This window comes from Prionailurus viverrinus, chromosome A2 (assembly GCF_022837055.1).
Source record: "Prionailurus viverrinus isolate Anna chromosome A2, UM_Priviv_1.0, whole genome shotgun sequence".
NCBI classification, from domain to species: Eukaryota; Metazoa; Chordata; class Mammalia; order Carnivora; family Felidae; genus Prionailurus; species Prionailurus viverrinus.
In genome coordinates, this window is record NC_062562.1 from 28,186,034 (window position 1) to 28,210,711 (window position 24,678).

General features: G+C 41.6%; 1 protein-coding gene across 2 annotated transcripts in view; it reads right to left on the reverse strand.

The window, feature by feature from the left end:
* FHIT (fragile histidine triad diadenosine triphosphatase) overlaps positions 1-22,763 on the reverse strand; it is a 1,426,527-nt gene extending 1,403,764 nt beyond the window's left edge. For both annotated transcript variants that reach the window (XM_047850991.1, XM_047850990.1), the window contains exon 1: positions 22,642-22,763. The gene's annotated coding sequence lies outside the window, so the exon portion shown is untranslated. The remainder of the gene's footprint in view (positions 1-22,641) is intronic.
* Positions 22,764-24,678: the final 1,915 nt, after the last annotated feature.

Sequence of the window (24,678 nt, forward strand, 5' to 3'; positions counted from 1 at the left end):
AAGGACAGAGTTAAGGATGAAAAATGCAAAGGAGGGCAAGGCAATTAGACAGAAGCATAACAGATATGGGAAAGAGCCAGTAGAAAACTAACAACAAAATGTCAGTAGAAGCCTTTCTTATTGGAAAGGCCATATATTTCTAGTTCAGTTATCTAAAACAGTCTTTATCCTAGCTTTTAAATCAATTCAAAGGAAATGAAATAAAGTTCCAATTTAAAAGTAAGACTTCTTTGGAATACGGATTTGGTTCTTGGGTTCTAATTTCAGCAATTGAAACAGCCACCTTCATGGCGACTTGTCTTCAAACTGTAGCTCTGAATAGATCCAAAATGGTGCCGATGTTCCATGTGTATGGTCATGATACCAGAACATGAAATCTTGAAAAGATAACTGCATTCTCACTGTTATAACCCAATTTGGAATTATTACTGGTTTCAGTTAAGGTGACAACCCACATGTAGCTAGTAAACATACACACATGTACACACAAAGGTTACAGTCATCATCACACATTTGAGGACATTACATCCATTCCCTCATATATAACATTAGGAGAAAAGTGCTATTCAGAACTCTATTGCACACTGAGGAAAGGGTAATTAGAGATAATTGGCCTCCTGAAGAGGTGAGGTCCAAGGTCAAAGGCAGGTAAAGTGGCAGAGTTGAGGTACCAAACCAAGCCTGAGCCAAAGCTCTACACAACACAGTGGCATATGATGGCATCCGCAAGGGAGACGGCATGAGAGAATTGATTCTTTTGGCAATAGTCAAAATATCTTTTAAATATCAGGTATAAAACATTTTCAGCCCACCAGATGCTTATTTAATTTTAAAAAATCAATTTTTATGGAGCTGCTATGTTTGTTAATGCCTGGTTATGTTCCTGAAAAAGAAAAGCCTTACGGAGAAAAAGATGCATTTCTTAAAGCTGGGAAGAAAAGCAAAACCCTAACTAGATTGAACTGAAAATGTTTGACATTACACAAATGAACAGAATCTATAACTTTAACATGCCTTTGCGGGAGGCATGTTCTAAAATGGTCATATCAAATTCAGAACACAAAAGACTTAACATGCTTACTGTCGTAAACAAAGGCATTTGGTTAAATGAAAGTTCCATCAAAGCTTAATAACCAAATTCAAGTGAACACAAAGTAAAGGGTTATATACTTTCTGTGGTTTCAGTAATAGCTAATCTAATAATGGTAAATGGAGGGTTATTGGTGATTCTTTTGCCTCTGTGTCATAAATTAGATAAAGCAACCTGGCAGTTACAGTACTTTGGAGTTTTATTTGACTAAGTGATTTTAAAGCTATCTCAAAATATAACAAAGCCATGACTTGAATGATTGCTGAACTGCACCTTGCTTTCCATCACCACGTTAGTACTTCTGACCAATGTTAAGTAAGTAAAAAGCTTCCTGTGAACTAAAACTATTCTGTAAAGCTCCGTAACTGACCATTTAGAAGGCAAAGTGTCATTGATGCAGTATCATCTGACATTCTGTTTCACCAGGGCCAAGCTTGTAAAATATAAACTATAAGAGCGGTCAAGGGTTATTTGTTTTCTGATGCAAAACTTGGGAACAGTAGAATTTCTCTGGCTAATGATTTTTCATAGCACATTTCCAATTTTCTACCACAGTTTATTGATCTGGAATACTAAAACAGTTTTCTTCCCTAGCTACAGAACATACAAAGCCCGAGCCCTAGGTCCCATGGGTTGTACTCCAAAGGTAATGGTGGTGGCCTCTCATCGGGTGGCTGAGGAGTGGAAACACGAACCAAGGCGTTTTCCTTACTGAAAGAATGTTCCGGTCGAATACTAGGCCTTTTGATAACAGGAAACACTCCCCTCGCCTCTGCACTTGGAGAGGAGACTCGACACCTGCAGTTGTGAGAGCCGATGGGTTGCCCTTCACAAAAGCAGTCTATTTTCCTGCATTTTCCCCTTGTGCCCTGATATGGTTACTTTCAATTACCCTGATAGCCCAGGAAGAAAAATATCCCTCTCTCCATATTTCATTCACATAATAAGAATCTGCAAGCTGTTCTGTATGACAGATGAGGACTGTGAGCTGAAGCAACTTGTTCCGCCTGTCAGCCTCCAAGAACCCACAGCAATGAGATACAATCGTGATGACATTACTAGAGAAGAAGTGGGTCAAATACATGGTCACTTTAAAACAGAATGTCAACTGTTCTTTCCACTCCAGTAATTTGATGCAGTGGTCCCCTCTCCCTCCCCAAAAAAACAGAAAGAAGAGAAAACAGTACTTACCGCCATTAGCGTGCGCCTGCACATGTACGCGCACACAAGTACATGGATGCAACTATTGTTAAAAGCATTGTTCCTATAAGCCCTTAAATGACTTTTCCAGCCTCTGACCAATCAGTCAACAAAACTTTTTCAAGTGTCTACTATGAGCCAGACACTAAACTAGGTAGAGTGTTGAAAAGAGGCATAGACCCTGACTTGCAGAGTTTACAGTGTGGGGTAAAGGACACACATTAACAAAGTGATTGAAATGGATGCAATGAAGGCTGCAAGTGAAGTTCAAGGTACTGAGGGGGCTTACAAAATAACTAACCAAGTCTTGTGGGTCAGAAAAAATTTCCCTGTGGAAGAGACATTTAAGCTAAGGTGTCAAGTAGAATTAGTAGCTGGGTAAGAGGTGAGAGGGAAGAGTCCCAAGCACAGGGCCTTTGTTTTCAAAATGTTTCCTTTCGAAGAAACCAAGGCCTCAAGATGCAGTAGAAAGTACAATGGAATAGAGGAAGCCATGAAGTCCACCACTGGGAGTCAGCATCTTTTCACTGTTTTAACCCCTCTTTTAAAAACGTAATTAAAAGAAACATTTTAGGAGTGCCTAGGCAGCTCGGTCAGTTAAGCACCTGACTCTTGATTTCACCTTAGGTCATGATCTCATGGTTCATGAGTTCTAGCCCTGCTTTGTGCTGACAGTGCAGAGCCTACTTGGGATTTTCTCTCTTTCCCTCTCTCTGCCCCTCCCTCGCTTGCGCTGTCTCACAATCTCTCAAATAAAATTTTAAAAACCTCAAAAATAAATAAAAGAAACATTTTGGAAAGCACTAGTATGCCTCAGTCCTATCTTACCACATAAGGGCAAAAGTTAATCATAACCACGTCTTCTTGCTGATCTAAATATTAAGGTAGATTTTACCTAAAAAAAAAAAAAAATCTAATTGATCTTGAGTGTGCTGGTTAAAGCCCATGGGTTATTTTAAAAAAACATGTTTTGACAGCAGTGAAACTTGCAGCACGTACAACACTAAGAGTCTAAATGTGTTCAGGGTACAAGAACATGAAAATTAACACAAGCAGTGGTAAATGTGGTTTATAAAAAAAAAAAAAAGAAAGAAAGAAAGAAAAAGACTCCACCAATGATATTCCCCAATGGTGGAAATTAAGAAGGAAGAGGTTCTCTTCCCTAATATTTGGTCATGAAAATCCATGAAATTTGTTCTTGCAAAAAAAACTGCTTTGGATCATCATTCATCCCTCTTACAGCACACAACTTTTTTTCATGGGTTTAACAACTTGGAACAGAGAGGGAAAACTGGATTTATTCATAAGAATGCTTGCCCTTTCCACTAAACCCCAACGTGTGACGATTGGACTATTTTCTTTCCAATCTCAAAATGCATCCTCAGAATCCAAAATCAATCAAAATTGCATTTAACTGAGTGCTGAATTTGGCCCTAAAAACTCAATGACCGACTAGGGCTACTGGTATAGGGAGTTTGTTGTTGTTGTTGTTTTATGTTTTTATGTACTAATTACCAGCAATTACTTTAGCAGTTGCTCTAAAATGAACACAAGCCAGGGCTACTTTTATTTGTTTGTTTGTTTGTTTGTTTGTTTTTAATGTTTATTTATTTTGGAGAGAGGCAGAGACAGGGCGTGGGCCGGGGAGGGGCAGAGAGAGAGGGAGACACAATCTGAAGCAGACTCCAGGCTCTGAGCTGTCAGCACAGAACCCAATGCAGGGCTCAAATCCATGAACTGTGAGATCATGACCTGAGCTGAAGTCAGACGCTTAACCGACTGAGCCACCCAGGCGCCCCTGTTTGTTTGTTTTATATTAATAGTTTCAGGTGTACAATATAGTGATTCAACAATTCTATACATTACTCAGTGTTCATCATGATAAGTGTGCTCTTAATCCCCCTTCACCTATTTCACCCATCCCCCCCACCCACCTCCCCTCTGCTAACCATCAGTTTGGTCTCTATAATTAAGAGCCTATTGTTGGATTCAGCTCTTTTTTTGTTTTCTTTCTTAAATTCCACATATGAGTGAGATCATATGGTATTTGTTTTCCTCTGACTTATTTCACTTAGTATTATACCCTCTAGGTCCATCCATGTTGCTGCAAATGGCAAGATTTCATTCTCTTTTATGGCTGAATAATATTCCATTGTGTATATATATCACCTCTTCTTTATCCATTCATCAGTCAATGGACACTTGGGTTGTTTCCATCTTCGCTATTGTAAATAATAAACAAAGGCGTGCATATATCTTTTCAAATTAGTGTTTTCATATTCTTTGGGTAGCGAGCCAGTTGCAGAATTGTTAGATCATATGGTAATTCTTTTTTTAATTTTTTGAGGAACTCCCATACCGTTTTATGTAATGGCTGCAAGAGTTTGTATTCCCACCAACAGTTCATGAGCACTCCTTTCTCTCCACATACCCACAACTAGGGCTACTTTTAAAAAATACAGTATGCAGAGGCGCCTGGGTGGCTCAGTCAGTGAAGCATCCAATTCTTGATTTAGGCTCAAGTCATGATCCCACAGTTCACGAGACAAAGCCCAGTGTCGTGTTCTGTGCCGACAACACGGAGCCTGCTTGGGACTCTCTCTCTCTCCCTCTCTCTCTCTCTCTGTCCCTCCCCTGCTCATATAGTCTCTAAATAAATAAATAAATAAATAAATAAATAAATAAATAAAACCTTTTTTAAAAATACAGTATGCAAACCATAGAGAATCCTGTTGCTTAGATCCTATCAAGAGTTCAAACTGGAAGGCATATTTTAAGAGGAATCCTGGCCAAGTTAGAGAGTTCGTCCAGGAGTGCAGCCAGAATGGTGGAGGGTTCTGAACTTCACATAAAGAACAACTGAAGTACCTGGAGATTCAGCCTGGCAAAAAGTAATGAGAGACACAAAAACCTGCCTTCCTACATTCAATGGATCACTCATTGATAAAGACATTCCTTTTGATTGAGCACTTCCTCTGCACAAGGCACTGAGCAAGACAATAAAGATACAGCACTGAGCAAGAAACCTCCAGTCTTTCTTTTATCACGTGGAAGAGAAAATAGACTTTTTCTGTGGCACTTCCCAGGACACAGTATAGCAGAGCAGAGCACAGATTCTGGAATCAGAGCACTAAAATCAAAGTCTTGTAGGGGGCCACATGGTGGCCCCCAAAGAGATATATCCGAGTCAGAGAGAAGAGGAAAAGACACAGAGAAGGCCAAGTGAAGGAAACAGTTTTACAGCTACAGGCCAAAGAATGCCTGGAGCCACTAGAAGCTAGAACAGGCAAGGAAGGGTTCTTCTCTACAGTCTTTTGGAGGAGCACACAAGGGTCCTGAACTGTGACATTTAATTCCTTAAAAAGTACGCAGGACATGATTTCCTATAGGAGCTACCACCCCTCGGATAAGAATGGAGGGGTTGCTCTTTACCCAAACTAGACCATGAACAATCTTACAATCAAAGCTAGGGGGGCTAGTGAGTTTTCAAAGAAGATACACCTACCTTTATCATTCTCTCCCTTCTTGCATTTAGAATACTTCAGACACTGCCAGCTACACCCTGGGAAGCAAAGTCAAAATGTGCAGCAGGCCAGGCAGTAGGTCTGGGAAATTAAGATATAGCTGCCTGTTCTGATTAGTGGTATTGCTGCAGGGCCAGAATATCACGGTTCATTTGGGCCTGGTTTGGCTGAAAAGATACAAGCCTCAAATAAGGCTAGACAGTAAAATAGACAAAACTATGGAGCATTCACATAATGGAACATTATACAGCAGTCAAACCAAATAAAGTAAGGTACAGAATAGTGTCTGTTGCATGTTGCTTTTTTTGTAAATAAATAAATAAATAAATAAATAAATAAATGAAAAAGGAGAGTAATTTATACACATATTTTCCTATATACACTAAAAATACCGAAAAATTTTAAAAGAAACTAACCAAGGTGACAACCCTAAGGGAAATGGGGGCAGAGATAGAGGAGTATGGGGACAGAAGCAGAAGCAAAATTTTCTTTTTGTATTGTGTTGATTTTTGAACCATAGGAATATATTACCTACTCAGAAAAACATTTAAGTCTACTGAAAATTAAAAAAAATAAAACAAGATTATAATAACTCACACTGCAGGCAGTAGTAGAAAATGATACATATGAAGAGGGCAATTTGATGATATACATCAAGGACTCTAAAATTAGACCCTGGACCTAGTGATTCGACTTCTGAAAGGAATTTAAGGAAAAAGTGAAAGATTTGTATATACACACACATACACACATTCTTACACACAGAGATGTTCACTACAGAATTATCTGTCATAGTTAAAATTTTGAGAAAATTTTGAAAAAATAATCAGTCCAAGAAATTGTGGAACATCCAAACAATTGAGTGATGGGCAGCTGTTAAAAAGTACGCCAAAAACAAATATCTTAGCAATACAGAAAAAATATTCATAGCGTATTTTTTAAATCATTCATTAATTTTTCAGTAAAATTGGTAAAGCGTTTACCAGGTGCTCTGCATTGAGATGGATGCTGATTAAAAACTCCAGTTATGAGGCAGTACATCAGTGGGTAATCCCGCTTTTTTGTGCATTTATAACTAAACTGGAAGGATAAACACCAAAATGAGAACAGTGATTACCTCCTGGTGGTGAGATTACAGGTGAAATATATTTTCTGTAATGGTCATACATTACTTCTACAATAAGAGCAAAAAGCATCACTTTTTAAAATCAGGCTAACAACTCCTAGGATCAAAAATGAATCACTTCCATCTCTCTTCCCTCAGCCCTCCCTGATTCACTGAACACAAGCAAGGTGTCTCCTTCAACCACAGCCATCCAGTGATCAGTAAGAAAAAGCCAAGAATACTGTAGATGTCTCCTTGACATCTCTGAGCTGCCGCAACCCACCTGTGCCCTCCCGCACCATTTCTAGGTTTCTTCTTCTGTGGAAGAAATAATCCTCTGGTTTTTTAAGCCGCTCTAAGTTGCATTTTCTGTTACTTGCATCTGAAGGCATTCTGAGCTGACAGGGTAACATACTAAATAATAAAGGCTGTGTTATGGCTGGGATGGGTAGTCCAAAATGTTTCTTGTGATCACCAAGTTGAACCTGTAGACTGATGTTAATTACCTCACCAGCTTCTGGCTCCATAGTCTTCTCTGAAGTTCTTGGGCAACAGAACACAGGAGAAGCTGTTAGTGGGGAGTCCAGGCACACAGGGAGCACTACCTATAGTGTGAAGTATAGAAAAACTGGGTAGCTACTCCTACCACATGCAAGATGACCCAGCATTTCCGCTTCTGAGAATGCGTCCTAAGAAAAGAATCATGGATGTGATGATGCATCCACGCAAATATTCTTCATTAATATATATCAGAAAGAGAGGTGGGCAAAACCTAGTGCTAAACAATTGGAATAGAAAGGAAAATTGCATGTTCTAACAGTGGAGTACTTTGCAGTCATTAAGGCCTGGGAATATGCACTCAATACACTGATGAGTGAAAAACAGGTAGCAAGGTGCTATGTAAATTCAGAAACCAGAACAAACAAATTTATACATGTAATAAAAAAGGAATGAGAGTATCCACTGAAATATTGATAGTGCAGTCACAAGGGGGGTAGAATGACAATGTTATTTCATTTTTGAGCATTTGTCTTTTTGTTTAAGCTTCTAAAATAAATGTATTTTCTTATGCAGCGGGTAAGAAGTTGTTTTTTTTTTAATGTCCCCTTTTCATAGAATAATGTGGGCCCTCCGACCAAGATGTTGGCCTCATCAACACCAACTTAGTTTAATAACTGCCTGCAGATCCAATGGTGTTAACAAGAAACAATTTATATTTGTGTTTTAAACACAGACTGAGGCTGGGGCACCTGAGTTGGTTAAGCATCGGACTTCAGCTCAGGTGATGATTTCACACTTTGTGAGTTTGAGCCCCGCATCGGCTCTCTGCTGTCAGTGCGGAGCCCACTTCAGATCCTGTCTCCCTCTCTCTCCACCCCTTCCCCACGCATACTCTCTCAAAAATAAAATTTAAAAATAATAATAATAAATAGACTGATGCCAACGGCAGCAAGCTGAGATACAGAAAAGATAAAGAAATTTTGTTTCCAGGTAAATGTGCGTTATATAAATGCAGTATGTTTTAATTCCATAAATACAGTTTTGATGCTGCCAATTTGAGAAATTATTAACATTTCCTTAAATAAGTCTATTCTCTATTGAAGCTCATTCCCTTGCACAAAATGGAATGATCTTGGAAACAATATAAAGGAATGCTGATTTGCTATGTCATTGATAAAAGCATAGTCATTTACATAAAAAGCAAGTCATTTACATCCTTGTCTTGATCCACTAGACTTCATTATGCAGAAATAGTAGCTATCAAGCCGGTCTGACCTTTGTACCATCTGGGGACAACAGCTAATACAGCTCTAGCTCCTGGATCACAGGACCTGGGCCCACTTCTAGCCTCACCACTTGCTAGCTGGGTGTCCTTAGCGTTTACTTAACCTCTCGGAGTTTCAGCTTTCTCATGTGTATACAGAGACAGTAAGAGTATCTGCCTCAGAGAGCTGCCATGAAGATGAAATGAGCGAATCCACACAAAAAGGTCTGAGTTTCATTCCTCACCCACAGTAATCTGATAAAAAGTAAGCTCTCTTCTAATTTGGTTTCATCTTATATGTGGAGATAGACCCTCGACCTGGAACATTAGATTCCTTTTTTTTTTTTTTGACTTGTAACAAAATGTTTTTTATTTATTTATTGTAAGGCAAAGTATATAACCATTAAAATCAAATGGCAATACACAGCTCTTAGAAAAAAAAACAAAAAACCCCAAAAAAACTCTTGCCTCATTTCTTCCCATTTCCCAGCTGTCATCCCCAGAGATACCTGCATTCAAGCATTTTAGTTATCTTCTGTTCTCCTCATTCTCCCGTGAGAGATATATCAGTCTTCCAGTTTTATTGAGAGATAAGTGTAAGTTTAAGATGTGCAGCACAATGTTTGGATTTGCATGTATTGTGAAAGGATTATCACAACAGGCTTAGTTAACAACCATCCTGTCATATACATACAATAGGGAGAAAAGGAAAAAAATTCTCCTTGTGATGAGAACCCTTAGGATCTAATCTCTTAACTTGCCTGTATACGCTACAGAGGTGTTAGCTACAGTCATCATGTGGTACGTGACAGCCTAGGACTTATTTATCTTATAACTAACTGGACGTTTGTGCCTTTGACCACTTTCTTCCAATTCCTTCCCCCGCTCCCTTCGCCCCCTGGCTCTGGTGAACACAAACCTGATCTTTTCTTTCTAAGTTCAGTGTGGGATTTTTTTTGTTCTTGTTTTAGATTCCACAAACAAGGGGCACCTGGGTGGGTCAGTTGGTTAAGCATCTGACTTTGGCTCAGGTCATGGGCTCAGGTCATGATCTCACCATTCATGAGTTCAAGCCCCCCATCAGGCTCTGTGCTGACAGCTCAGAGCCTGGAGCCTGCTTCAGATTCTGTGTCTCCCTCTCTCTCTGCCCCTCCCCTGCTCACGCTCTGTCTCCCTCTCTCTCAAAAATAAATAAGCATTAAAAAAAAAATTTTTTTAGATTCCACAAATAAGTGAGATCAAACAGTATTTTCTTTCTCTGACTTATTTCACTTAGCATAATGGCCTCAGTGTCCAACCATTCTCATTTTTTATAGCTGAATAATACTCCAGGGTGTGTGTGTGTGTGTGTGTGTGTGTGTGCGCGCGCGCGCGCGCGCGCGCGCGCGCACGTACCCTAACTTCTTTCTCTGTTTATCAATCAACGGACACTTGTTTCTCTAGCTTGGCTACTGTAAGTAATGTTGCTATGAACGTGGAGGTGCAGATATCTTTTCCAGTAGTGTTTTCATTACCTTTGTATGTATGGAACATTAGATTCTGAAGAGGCTCCAGCATCCTATTTTAAGAATTCATGTTGGACATAGATATTTGACTTTTAAGTACAGACTTGACATCATTTATTTAATGTCCCCTATGTTAAATGAGATGCTCAGAGAAAATGGTGGATCTTTTAGACCGCTAAAAATCTGCTTCAGCATGTGTATTAGAAAAGGTAACTACTCCCATTTGCTTTGTCCTATCTTTTTTTTTTTTTTTTTTTTTTTTTTTAGAGAGAGAGAGCAAGCGAGCAAGTAAGCAGGGGCAGAGGGAGAGAGAGAGAATCCCAAGCAAACCCCACACTCAGCACGGAGTCCAGCACGAGGCTTGATCCCATGATCCTGGGATCATGACCTGAGCTGAAATCAAGAGTTGGGCGCTCAACCGACTGAGCCACCCAGGCGCCCCTGCCTTTTCCTATCTTACTCTTTACAAAAAGCACTCCTTCATTCTTGGTATTGTGACTAATAATACAAATGATAGCTAAAACCATCACTCACATGTATTTGGTACTTACTATATACCAGGAAGTATCCCACATATTTTCATGCATTATCTTATTCTCACAATTAACCAATAAGGTACGTTCTGATTATTCCCATTTTTTCTATGTTTATTTATTTATATTGAAAGAGCACATGTGCATGAGCAAGGAAGGGGCAGACAGAGAGGAGAGAAGGAATCCAGAGCAGGCTCCGCCCTGTCAGCACAGAGCCCGAAGCGGGGCTTGATCTCATGAACCGTGAGATCATAACCTGAGACAAAATCAAGAGTCCAACGTTTAACTGACTGAGCCACTCAGGCACCCCTATTATTCCCATTTTTTAGATTAGGAAACTGAGTCACAAAGAGACACAAAAGTCCTGAGTCCAGATATAAATATAATATATAACAATAATAACATAACAATAATAACAACACAGCACTGGATTTCCAAACATCATCTCTTATGCTTAGGACAACCTTGTACTATTTCCAATAATGGATAAGAAACTAAGAACTAAAGTAAATTAGCTAAGGCAAGATATAAGTTCGTGTGGCCCCAAAACCAGCCACTCCAAGCAAGTGCCCCTCTGCAGACAGAACAAGGAAGGGCTTAGCAGATTCCTAAAGGTCTCCCCTAAGGTTATAGGACATTGGAGAGGCACAGGACTTCAGAATTACCAGATCCAAGCCCCCTCACTTTACAGATGTGGAAAGGGAGGCCCAGAGAGAGGATAAGACTTGCAGAAGGCAGTGAGAGCCACAACTAAAACCTAGGTCCCCTGACTCCCTGCACCACATCCTTGTGGTGACATGATGAGACCCTGTCACACGGAGTCAGCCATGCCCGACTCTGTGAAAACAGGAAAGGAAAGCCTGACTGCCTCATAGTGATGATGTCGGCCTGTTGCCTCTCCCCCTGCTCCCTGCTGACTCTGGGGACTATTGCACATACTTCTGGCACATTCAGAACTGGCAAAAGCAGAAAAGCTTGGGAAAGGAATCCACAGCCAAGACAGGGAGCTCGCAGTGCCCTTTCCTGATCTAATCGGAGCCAATTTCCACTATGATTCTCCTGAAGCAGAACTGGAGATCTGGAGAGGGAGAGTGGCTCTAGCACATGTGGGTCTTTGTTGTAGACACCAGACACGAACATAACCTAAGTCTCTGAAAACGTGATCAAAATGAGCAAGTCCCCTGAATCTTTTCCAACTAAATGCATGCCTTTCCTAGTTTTTGCAATGGATAAAAAACAAATAAGAGAAATTTTTAAAAACAGAATTTTGGACGTGTTGAATTAAAATTCCTTCAGTATTATGTAATCCTTGAAATACAACAGTTGTTTACTAAACTTTGATTTCTAAGCTTCCCTTTGATGACAAATATTAATATTTATCATTTTTCTGATGTTGGACTAATGAGAATCTTAAGTGTTTATGAAAAGGCATTTAAATATTACAGTACGGTGGATGTGTTTGTCTTCTGATCTCTATTCCTCTGTCTTTAACATCAACCAGCATTTATTTTTTGTGTTGAATCCTGGGTTGTTGTTCACCAACATTTGCAGCAAACTCTATATGGCCAGAACCAATGGCGTCTATGCTTACTTGATGACCAAAGGGAATATGACAGCCCACTAATAACACAGTACTATGGGAAGGATGTAGCCCTGATTTTCAAAGTGAAAATTGGGACCCATGTGCAACTACCAACCAGCAGGAGTAGACAGAGCAACATCCCAGGTTTAATGACATCAATCAAGGTAATATTTATTGAATGGTGGCCACATATCAGGCACTATGCAAGGGCATGCTTCACAGCAACCATCTCACTTGATTCTCACAACAACTAAGAGCTAACTGGTATTATCGTTGTTTTACAGAAAAGCGAGATGCAGAAAGGTTGAGTCCTTTGTTCAAGATGACACGGCTAATGAGAAGCAAAGACAGGAGTTGGTCCTCAGAGCCAGAGAATAGGTTTTTGTCTCTACTCCCTTCCTACGAGCCCCTTCTTGACTCCCAGCATTTGAAAATTCCTATCACCTGCATGGAGCAGCAGCCTTCAAGGTAACCCAGACTTTCAGATCTTGATGGTAAGGATGAGACATAACTCATCCTGTCCACCACAGGCCTTGTGCTGCTTTATGCATGGAGAAAGAGCAAGAAACAGTACTACAAAAGGTCCATGCCTTCAGGGAGCAAACTTCTGAAGAGGGAAAATACACAATATTAACACAATAAACAAGGCACTCTCTCCAGGAAAGGGAGGAAAGGGGAGGCTGTACGATTCAAGAAGCAGTAAGGGGGCTGAGGTCCAGGACTTCAACAGATTTCACTTACCTATACCCTCCGTGCAACCAAGACTCAGCTAACCAGAGAAGTAATGGAGCAGAGCCCAGAAGTAAGAGGCACAGTGCAAAGTTCAACATCGAGTTCTAAGATAGGGACCAGGTGATGGGAGGCAGCATTAGCAAAATAGCCACTACTCCTGCCTTCATAGAGCTTCCTTTCCTTCAGAGGAAAGAGGGCACCAGTCAAAAATGGAGGTTAAATAAAAGCTATAAAAAAAAGTATAAGTCAAGGAAGCTAAAACACAGGAACTAACCTACAGAGACCGAAGAAAAAGGCCTCAGTGAATGTGGAGTGAATTAATTAATGATGAGCAAGGAAATGACTCACAACCAGGAACTGGCAAGAATACAGTTGGAGATTAGGTACAGACACTGGGGTACCAGGCAAGTCAGAGACTGTCAAGGCAGAGCCCAGTGAGGTCCATGGTCAGAGCAAACTTCAGCACTGAGTCGGATTTGCTACCGGACCTGTCACCAGGCTGTCATCCCACATTCCACCTGCCTGCTTACCTTAACTTCCAGACATCACCTACTTCCAGATCCTGGTCCCACTCTCCACTTACCTGTCCCTAGTGTAGGCAGCTCCTACCACACCAAGAGTGACTCACAGCAACCTGGCCAACCCAGGGTACCAGAAGCTGCTGTGTAGACCCCCCAAATCCAGTGATTAGTATTCATAAGCATAAGAGTAGTTAACACATGCCAAGAGTTTTATACATACAATCTTACTCAACCCTCACAACATCCAGAGTCAGTGACTGTTACAAGTTCCATTTTAAAGACAACGAAACAGACCGAATCAAGACCTGTCCATGTGTCCACATCTCATACCCGGTAAAGCCGCATGCCTTGGGTTTACAGATCTGAGTCTCTGAGCTCAAAAATAATAAAAATGTAAAATATAATAACAATAATAAAAATAAAAGCTAACATTTACTAAGAAATTATTATAAGAGAGGCACTCATGCTAATATTTTATATAGATTATCCCATTTTATTCATACCTTCCTATGAGATACACACTCACTATGTCCATTTTATAGAAGAAAATAAAATTGTGCAAGGCAACACAACTTGCCCAAGATCACCCTCGGCCTGTAAGAGACTGCCCTATGTATTTGCGAACTCCTAACGCTCTTCATCGCATCACAACAGAATGGTAGCATGGGAGGAGCCATAAAGAACTAGAACCTTGCTTTCTAAGTGTGGCCCATGGACCAGCAGCATCTGTACCACCTGGGAGCTTGTGAGACATGCAGGAGCTTCTGGCCCCACCAGGACCTTTCCATATCATTCCAGCCAGTCCCCAACCCACGAGAGCTGCACCCAGCTGTTTCATCTGCACTGGGAAGCCCAACACAGCTAACTCCTCCAGGCCAGGGAAGAGCTGGCCTGTTGCCTCTCAGAAGTTCAAGAGCCTAGAGGAAGCCGGGGCTTAGAAGAAGCTTTCTGTCCTGCTTGGAGGGGCCAAGAGAGGGCCTCAGCTGCAATCTTCATCTGTGGTCACTGGCTGCAGAAGCTTCTGGCCTTGCTCGTACCCACTCAGCCAGCAGATCCCAGCAACTGAGATTTCAAATGGCAGTGGCCACCTGCTGTTTTTGTACCCCAGTATCACTTCCCCTCTTCTGAAGGTGCCAGCACCTCCATTCATCAGGTCCCCTCCGTGTGATAACCAGGCAAGCAGGGCACAGCACAGCTCAGGAGGGCACCATTCACATAGATATTTGTAAAAACAAAAAAACTTTCCATCCCCCCCTCCACCTGACCATCTTTGTTGTTGTTACACCCCTTCCATACCCTCTGCCTTTATTTCTCCGTCTGGGTTGCTTTTTCCTGCCCTCCTTGGGACCACTACCTCTCTATCCACCAGCCTCATTCCTGGGAGAATCTGAACAGGAATTGCCTGTGCTCCTGGGCTGAGACAAACAACCTGACCCCAGCAGGTTCCAGCCCCCTCCTCTTCCTGTCCTCCCAGCACACACCTGCTTCGAGGCATCCTTAGAACGTCTCTGGGCACAACCGAGCAGGTACTGTCCTGCTGGTAATGTGGACACTTAAGACAGCAATGAGTTCTAGGGTGTTTTTTCCCAAAAATGAAGACATGGGAAAAAGACCTTAAGCCTTGCAGAAAATGAAAATTTTGTTCTTACCATCCACCACATGCTTCAGTGATTAAACGACTACAGACCATACTCTCCTCCAAACCGTGCTCAACTAAAATATGCAAGCACTAAACCTCATGAGGGAGTACTGATACTTCCACATTATCTGTGATGGGTTTTAGCTCCAATAGCTGTGAGTCTGAGAAACTGCAAAATACACTGAATTTTAATGGAAATCTGATTCTTAATAAAAAGAGGTAAATCCATAACAAGGAAGACTAATAAACACATAAATAGATTCAGAAAGAGCCTTTCAGTTCCAGAATACTGTCAAGGTGTGCCTTTTGCAAACCTCTTAGCCAGTTTCTCATTTTCCCCTTCTATTCCCACTTATTTATCATTAAAAGAAAATCTTGGCATATGTAAAAAATATCCCCCAAATATGTAATTTTTAAATGGATTTTAAACCCTCCAACAAGAACACTTCTTCCCACTCTCTTTTTCCCCTCTATTAAGTCAACATAGTAGAAAAATAAAACTACCACAATTGCGAAATGACCTCCTGGTGAGTAAAAAACGCTCAGGAAATGCTGAAAAACGAAATGGTGGTGCAGGGTAACCGAAATTCAGGCCAAGAATGCTCCTGGACACTGGATACAAGGTTTTAAATATAAATATTCAGATAGAAACAAACCTACATATACACATTTTCTATAAGAAAAAAAAACTTTTAAAAGGAAAAGGTCCCCAAATACTACGGATAATCCATCAAATGGAAGGTATTTAATCAAATTAGCTTAATTATTCTGCCCTGAAAAGGAGGGTGAGGGTAACTCTAAAAAAATTAAAAAGGAAACAAATCTTTATAATAGGCATCCTCTCTGGAAGCCTCCGGTTCAGGCTACTGAATTAGAATGGTCAGATGCTACTGGTTCATTCCCATGGTGGTGTGGGGCCTACTCAATTAAAAACAAAAAAAGAAAGAAAGTATTTAAAATAAAAATTTAAAGAATGTTACTGGTTAAAACCGGTGGTAGTGTGTATCTGAACAATAGTTGAAACCTTTACAATAATGAAGCCACAGCTCAGGAAAGCATGTAACTCAGTTTCTTTTGAACGTAATTGTAATGGGTCACTATTTTTTTTCCAGCTATGAGGCATAAAACAAAGAAGCAGGAAGAGAAACACAGCCAGAAACAAAATTGAGAATCCTAAGTCAGGCGAGCACAACTAGAGATACAAAATGGGACAGGGGGTGGGGAGGGTGCCTTGGATTTGACCCCAAAGATAACCCGGAACACAACCTATATGGTTGTAGTTCATCAAATTCCAGGAGAGCTTTGTGACAAGGCTTTCATGCCCAAAGCCTTCAAAATGCTACATTCTAGATATTTCCCTCCCCACACAGGACTTTCACCTGTTAGACTGTACCTGATTCATTTCATGAAGTTCTGTTGTTAGAATCAGTGGTTGTCACTCCTAAATGCACTTCAGACTCACCTGGGAAACTTAAAAAAGAAAGTAATGCTGCCTGCCTCCCCTCCCACACTCTGATTTAATTTTTCTGGATGGGACCAGCCCCAGGTGACTTGAACTTGCAGCAAGGGCTGAGAACCACTGGTTGAAAATCAATCCAAACAGGTTAAAATTATGTAAAGAAGGAAGCACCATAATTGGGCTAAGTAAATTTACATGAGGAAGCAAGGTGCCTCAAATTCCCTTCTTAATCAGATATAAGATGATACTTTAAGGATCCCAGATTTTTTCTTCATCAAATTTAGAGTCTCAATTGCATGGGAGAAATATATCTAGTTGCCCATAATGCTCCAGCTTTTACCAAAGGACTGAAGAAGTTTGGCACATCACATGCGAGACGGAGACAAAAACTGTACAATGAAGAGTGATCTATTCCATCTAGTACTCAAAATATGGTAAACAAGGTAACATGGAGCAGGGTGCATGAGGTTGTCTTATCAATTAACAACAGTAAGAGCAAATTCACAGCTACCATTTCTTGACTGCCGGTTACTGTGCTAAGCACTCTCTATGGGTTACCTTCCGGAAAATTTCAACAATTTGAAATCTGAAACAGGAATGAATCATCACCTCCATTTCACAGATAATAAGGAAACTGAGACTCAGCAAGACTAGGACATTTTCCCCAAGTCACACTAAAAGTAAGGTGTCAAACCAAGACTGTAATCCAGGTCTTTGACCCTCTAGCGTCCATTCTCTCTTTTTTTTTTTTAATTTTTTTTAATGTTCATTTATTTTTAAAAGAGAGAGACCGAGCACAAGCAGGGGAGGGGCAGAGAGAGACAGAGGCAGAGACAGAGAATCTGAAGCAGGCTCCAGGCTCTGAGCATCTGAGCCATCAGCACAGAGCCCAAAGCGGGGCTCAAACTCACGAACCGTGGGAGCCTGACCTGAGCCAAAGTCGGACCAAATGAGCCACCCGGGCGCCCCTCTAGAGTCCATTCTTGTAACCACCACAATCTCCCATCTAGATCGCGCAAAAGTTTCCTCAATACTTGCTCCTCATAGTACAGTCCATGGACCAATGGCATCAGCCTGAATCTCTGGCCTATTTCACATATACTGAATCAGAACCAGCAGCTTATGATCAGCAGGAGATTCCTATGGTCATTAAAGTTAAAACAAACAAACAAACAAAACACAGGTCTACCTGGACAATTCTCTCTCACAAGCTCATCATCATCTATACTGCATCCACACTCTTAAAAAACAAATCCTATCACTTCATTTCCCCACTTAAGACTATAAAATGGTTTCCCAAATGCCCTTGGAATAAAGTCCAAAATTCTTTTACAATACAGGTAACTGGACTCTGAATAATATCGCTGGTGGCTGCCAGCACAGCCCTACCTCCCCACGTCCCACAACCAGTGATTTTTATACCTTTCCACTCATCAAATCCCAATACCCACTCTTCCTTTCCTACTTCCTCTTTCCTGCCTTCCTTCTTCCTCTAAGCTCTTCCCTGCCTAAAGTTAACCACCACCCACCACCACAACCAACTCCATGCCAGCCACATTCACAGCTGTGTCTCCAGGGCCTACCAGTGAGGTGCCTGGCACAGAGCTAGGTGCAGGATAAATGTGCAGAATAAATAGATGCTACTAAGGGCTTCTGCTGTTCCCTCTGCCCATCTGCTCTTTGCTCTTCCCCATTTCTCCTTCTCTGTCCCCTGCAGCACCCCTTTTCTCTCACTCACTCCTTATCAGTAACCAAGAGCCTCATGGCTATTGCAGGTGTCAGCTTTAGAGAGACACCTGCCATGTCCACGTGCCCATTGCCCCGGGGTTAGTCACCAGCAGGGTGATGACTGTTTCACTTTAACCCTGAGACACCTGGAATAGGCCTAGTCCTTTCCAGAAATAGAAAGAAGCCCTCACTGACAAGGGCAGGCCGCTTTTCAATCTGATATTTAATATATAGATGGAACCACAGATCAGGGACCTCTCAGCAGGCAATGTAAAGCCGAAAGCTTGACTATCTATCTCTCTCCCCACACAAAGAGTATCACTGTGCTGGCAAGATCAATTATCAAATTTGCGGGCACACTTGACATGTGATGGTCAACCTGGCTGTTCTAAGAAATCAAATGGCAAATTCTTTTATAAAACAGACACCTGCCTCAAGTTTAAATCATGACTAAATGTGATATATTTTCATATGTTGTTTACTTTTATTACAAAAATAAGAGCTACTAGCCATCTACTGAACACTAGCTACTGAGTGCCTGACAACATGCTCCAAGCCTTAAAAACATCACCTTATTTAATCTTTATCATCACGTTATGAGGTACAAATGCTGATTATTCCTATTTTACAGAAGAAAGCAAGGGCTAAGTGCCCTAAGAGGGAAGGCTGGGATTTAAATCATAGGCCTCCAGACTACCACTCTCTATGGCTTCTTTGCTATGTTTTGCTATTTGGATCACTTTCTCGTCTGAGAAATCACAGACATGGACATTCCCAAAGAAACAGCCCCTTGGAAGATGACCTCAAAGGCTGAGATTTTTTTCATCGCAATGTAGACACCGAAAGGAAAGCAACCTGCTACATCTTATATTTCAAAGCATTTCTATCTTAAAAGAGATTCAAGAAAAAGATGTGGGAACAGAGCTTAGGGATGCTTATGAATGCAATTTCACAAACATTTTTTCAGTGTCTACTAGTGGTCAGGCATGTGCTGAAAGCTGAACAAGCAGACTGTTAGCTGGGAGAGCGCTGGGCGGGCGGTAGGGAGGGGGCAGGAGGGGTTGGGGAGAACATCTCTCATGATGACTGTTTATGAATGTTTAGCCGATAATTTATAAAAACATTAGTTTAATAACTAATTATGTAGAAAGCATCTTTCACACACACAAGAGGTAAGTTACCTGCTTTATTATCTACGAACTGAAAGGGCCAATGTGCCTTCTAAAACTAAAGTTTTATATAATTCAAACAACACGTGTGTATATTTCTGATACCCTAAGTTAGCTAGTGGGTTAGAATGTAACTTGTGTGAATGCACAGTGTCAGATTTTGTTCTCAAGGGTCTGAAAGAAAAAAAGGGAAAAAAGCATGGGGAACCAAAACAAGACATTCCCAAAATAGAAAGGGAGCATATTGAAGCTGCATGTATATACAAATAAAGAGAGGAGCGCAGAAATATTTCCTAAAGCATTCCACCAAACGCTTCCAGGAATAGGAACAGGATGAGAACACCAAATAAAAGAAATCATGAACCTGAAAAGTCATATACAGCACTATGAGGCCTCCAGAATCCTGTCTCCTGGCAGAAACAAGAGGCTTTTGACATGAGGGCATGAGATGAAGACCATAGATCACTTTCCTTATTTATAAAATAAAGGAGTTAAATTAGATGGTTTTTAAGGTCCTTCCAGCCCTCACTCATTAGCTCCTTTAATCCATGTGGCCCCTGCACCTAAAGAGGATGGGCATATGAAGATGCTCAAAAAATATTTGCTTAATTAATGAAATAGTACAACCTTACCAATAAGAAAAGGGCCTTTACAACAATGGGTCCTGGCCTATGGCCTACAAAAAACAAATTAGGAGGGAAACCTTATCTAAACAGCTTCACGTCTAGTGCTCCTCCTAGCTGACTGATGGTAGAATGAAAATAACCCCGGACTAGGAAATGAATCGCTTGGGTCTAGTCTCATCTCTGATACAAGCCAACCCTATGACCTTGGGTAAACTGCTTTACCACCTGGTCCAGTTTCCTCATCTCTAAAAGAAAGGTATTATAAAGCTAAATATAGCTAACATTTGTGGAACTTTTACTATATGCCAGGAACTGTTCCAAGATCTTTGCCTTAAATTTAAATGATCTCAAAGGTTTTTGCAGCCCTAACATTTAGTCTCTGACTACAGAGGAAACATGGTATAATGGAAAAATTCCAAATTCTGTACTCAGAAACTTTGGGTTTGCTCACTTTGTTAGGCGGGGTCTTTTTCTTTTCTTTTTTAATTATTTTTAATGTTTATTTATTTTTGAGAGACAGAGCATGAGTGGGGGAGGGGCAGAGAAGGAGGGAGACACAGAATCCAAAGTGGGCTCCAGGCTCTGAGCTGTGAGCACAGAACCCTACCTGGAAGTCAGACTCACAAACAAGAGACCATGACCTGAGGCGAAGTCAGACACTTACCCAACTAAGCCACCTAGCACCACCACCCCCACCCCCAGCATCTCAGGTGCGGCCTTTTTCTAAGCAGAGCCTATCAAGGAGACTGGGTCACAATCCCAGTACTTCTATTCACTAGCTGAGTTAATTTGGACAATTTGTTTAACTTTAATTGCTTTACTAAAACTTTTAGTTTTCTTATATGTGAAATGCATATAAAATGGTTATCTCGTACAGCATTTGAGAGAATTAAACTATAATAACTAAAGGTAATAAATATAAATAAACATACATTACATTTTATTACTAGGTGTGTCATGTGGACAAATCATCTTCTCAAGATTTTTCCTCATCTACAGATGGCAGGTACGGTGTTACAAAAAGAAGTAATAGGAACACTCTAAATTATCCAGTGTTAGCTGTGTTTGAAAGCATGCATATTCCCTAACACTTGGAAAAGCACATACAATACTCCCCTAATACTTGTAACAGCATATACAATCAATGACGACGACACCTACAAAAGACATCTTTACTAGGTATATCTCTCCAGTACCCAACAACTGCTTTCCTAAACAATTCTCTCTAGTCCCAGCTCCAAGCAGGTGGACACACAGGCTGCCAGCCAAGAACGCAGTGCCACCTGGATGTTGTAGTTCCGAGTCAAAGTCCCAATACACAGAACGGCTGGAAGTGAGACTTCAACTCCCAGGAGACACCTCGCCGCACCACATGGCACGCTGGGAGATAGAGTACCAACCCGCCGGGAAACAGGGGGCAGGACTCCAACTCCCAGACGCCTGCGCTACTCAGGCCGCCGGCAGTAACATGGAGCCTGAGAGGGAGAGTTCAGGCACACCCGGCTTAACAGGTGCGAATAGGAGTCGCTTTCGGTAGTCCCAGGCCCAGCATAGGTCAGGGCCTTTCTACAACAACCACTGAGCTCATTTTTCTACTGGTCCCCGGCACATTTCTTGAGGGATCCGAAATAATAAAGCAGTAAATCTGCAAGTGGCAGACTTCCACAAGCAAGACCTCTCTTAGCTTTCGGCTCCAGCCAGCATCCTTGGGCCACTTCGGTAAAGATCTTTAAGCTCTTTTTTCCCAAATAAAGCACTGTGAGTGGCTGATCCAAAGTCATATAACAGAAGAATCTGATCCTAGAGAGTCGCCTCCAACTCCAGTTCCACTAACCAGCCTCCCCTCCCCCCCCCCGCCACGTTTTAAATCCCCGCGTATTTTTGTATAAAAAACTACATTAATCCATAAAATAGTCCAAACGAGTCCTCATGAGTTCCCCCACCATAAAGCCAGTGCTTTGTGTTTTTAAAATGTCAAATGTAAGATTCCCTCCCAAAACACTACCTTCCCTCTACCTACTTAGCTCCTTTCTTGGGCACGTGTTCAGCCCCCTCCCTTTGCGGATCCCAAAGCCGGGTGATTAACACAGTTTTGTTGGGGCAGCGATTTCTGCTACTTGCCTATGACCTTGGAAAACCCTCAAAAAGCGGCTAGTGCCAATTACACCACCAGGTCTGGGTGCCAGGGTATCCCTGGAGCCGCTGGTGTGGCCCATGCCTTAGTTTACCCCTTTGTGCAGCGAATGAGGGGCGGGTTAGGGTTAGGGCTGGTGCTCAGAATGGGGCCTGAAAAGGTTCAAGGGGTAGGAGCGTCCTCCGGACAGGCAACTTCCCCTGCCTCAAGGAGCTGTGCGAGCCAGACCCCGTCCCACTGGACTGCGGGAGTAAGGACCAGACACCAGTGGAAACCCAGACCCGCACCCCAGAAACACTCTTCGACTGGGGCTTGCCCCCTGCCCCTACCTTCCAAGATCTTGGCAGCTGGGAAGTGAAAGGCAGAGGGAGGGAGCGCGGGGCAGAAGCAGCGCCTGGGCGTGTGCCCACTGGGGTGGCCACCTGAGGGACCCGGTAACCGGAGGGCAAAAAGTCTCCGGACTAGATGGAGCGGAGAGGGGACTACAATTCCCAGAGGGCACCGCGGCGGGGGCGGGACCTAAGATGGCCGCTAGTCTGGACAGACGCAAGGGCCAATAGGCGTAAAGTATGATCCTGAACTGGGCCAATCAGAAGCCATAATGTCACTAACTCTGATTCAGGGGTAGCAAACATTGTTGTTTTCAAGACAGCAACTGAGGTGAGAATCGCTCTGGAAAGGGATCTTTGTCATAAACTGCACAAGCCTCCTTTTTCTCCAAGTGACAAATAAGACTCTTCAGGTTATTCTGCTTTTTTTCCCTCCTACTTCCTTTCTTCCTTTTAACTACCCCCCCCCCCCCGGCTGGATTTACTTTCACTTCCTCTAGTCACTCTGGATCGTTCTTGATTACTTACTTAAGCCTTCTTTTCCTCATGTTTCCCTCGCCACACCGGCTCTCAGACCTTCACTTGCTCCATCTTAAGACTACACTCCGCCTTCCCTGAAATCCTAACCAAAATTGTACCGCAAACTCCCTTGTCTCTTCCTTTCTACCATTTTTGTGCTGTTTTTCTTTTTAACACTTTTCCTTCCCAGTGCTGTGTGTAATTCATTTATCTTTTTTATCGTCTTGTCCCCTATAGTGGAAGATCTAAGCAGATGACGATTTTTGTTCTGCTCACGGCAATATTTTTGGCACCTAGAAGTATATATAGTAGTAGGTACTCAGTAAATATACTTTGAATAATTGAATGAAATCTAGAGTAGTCTTTATTTTCTATTCTCCCTTTCTTTGGTGCAGATTTATTAAATCCATCTTGAACCACCATGGGACCCTTGTGCTTGCTCCCTTTTCTAATTCAAAATCATTCTCTCAATATAGTCTAGGATGTTGGAGAAATCACTGAGACAGATGCAATTCCTAACTTCAAGATGTTCTTGGTCTAGAGGAGTATGAAAAGTAAAATGAATTTTGCAATAAATGCAATTGCAAATTGCAGAACAGCTAAATAATTGCATAAGGTCGTGCAGCTCATGTACAGGGACTAGAATCTTGTCCTTCAGACTCGATATTACACACTATGCTCCTTATAGCAACCTCCCTTATTCAGGACTGCCTACTTCCCTTCTCTTTCCTCCCATTTCTAGTGCCAAGGAAGAACATATGTTTGCCAGTCACCTTTTACATTTAAGGAAAAACAAAGAGCAATTACACTTGGACAAACACCCAGATATATCCCTACTTTGCCTGACACCATTTCCTTTTTTTTTTTTTTTTTCCTCACTTGTTTCTTTGGCCTGCTTCATTACATGCAGGTGATTACACCAAGTCTTAGATCTCTCATCCTTTCTGATGTTTGAACCCCATGGAGAGTACCGAGGTGTCCTACAAAATGTCCTGGTGTGAAATACTGATGTCCTAGGAAGCTTGGCTCTCAGAGAATGTCACTGTGGATTATGGTCAATTTACAGGTCATCACACAAACACCATGGCCACATAGAATATTAGAGAATTGTGAATAACTAGATGAAATTGAAGACAATCACAGATGAACCAGAAATGTGATCAATATGTATAGAGACTAATTTTGTACGTAGAAATTATAACCCCTGTTCAGGCTTCCTAGCCTAATCTTCTGTCAATTTGGGGTTGTTTGCTGTGATACAACAGTTCTTTCTAGCTGTTATGAGCACAGACTCAGCTCAGCAATACCAACCTTTCTCAGGCTGACTGGCATGAGAGATTTCAACACATGTGTCGGCAGCCAGACTAAATGTGGAAGGAATCATTGAACCATGTGAAAACGGAAAGCTCAACAGCTAGACTCTTCTGAGAAAGTATCAACCTATTATCACTGCATCTTCTACTTAGCAATCAAAAGGCAAATGTCATGAATATACTCAGAATTTAAACAGTAGTATCT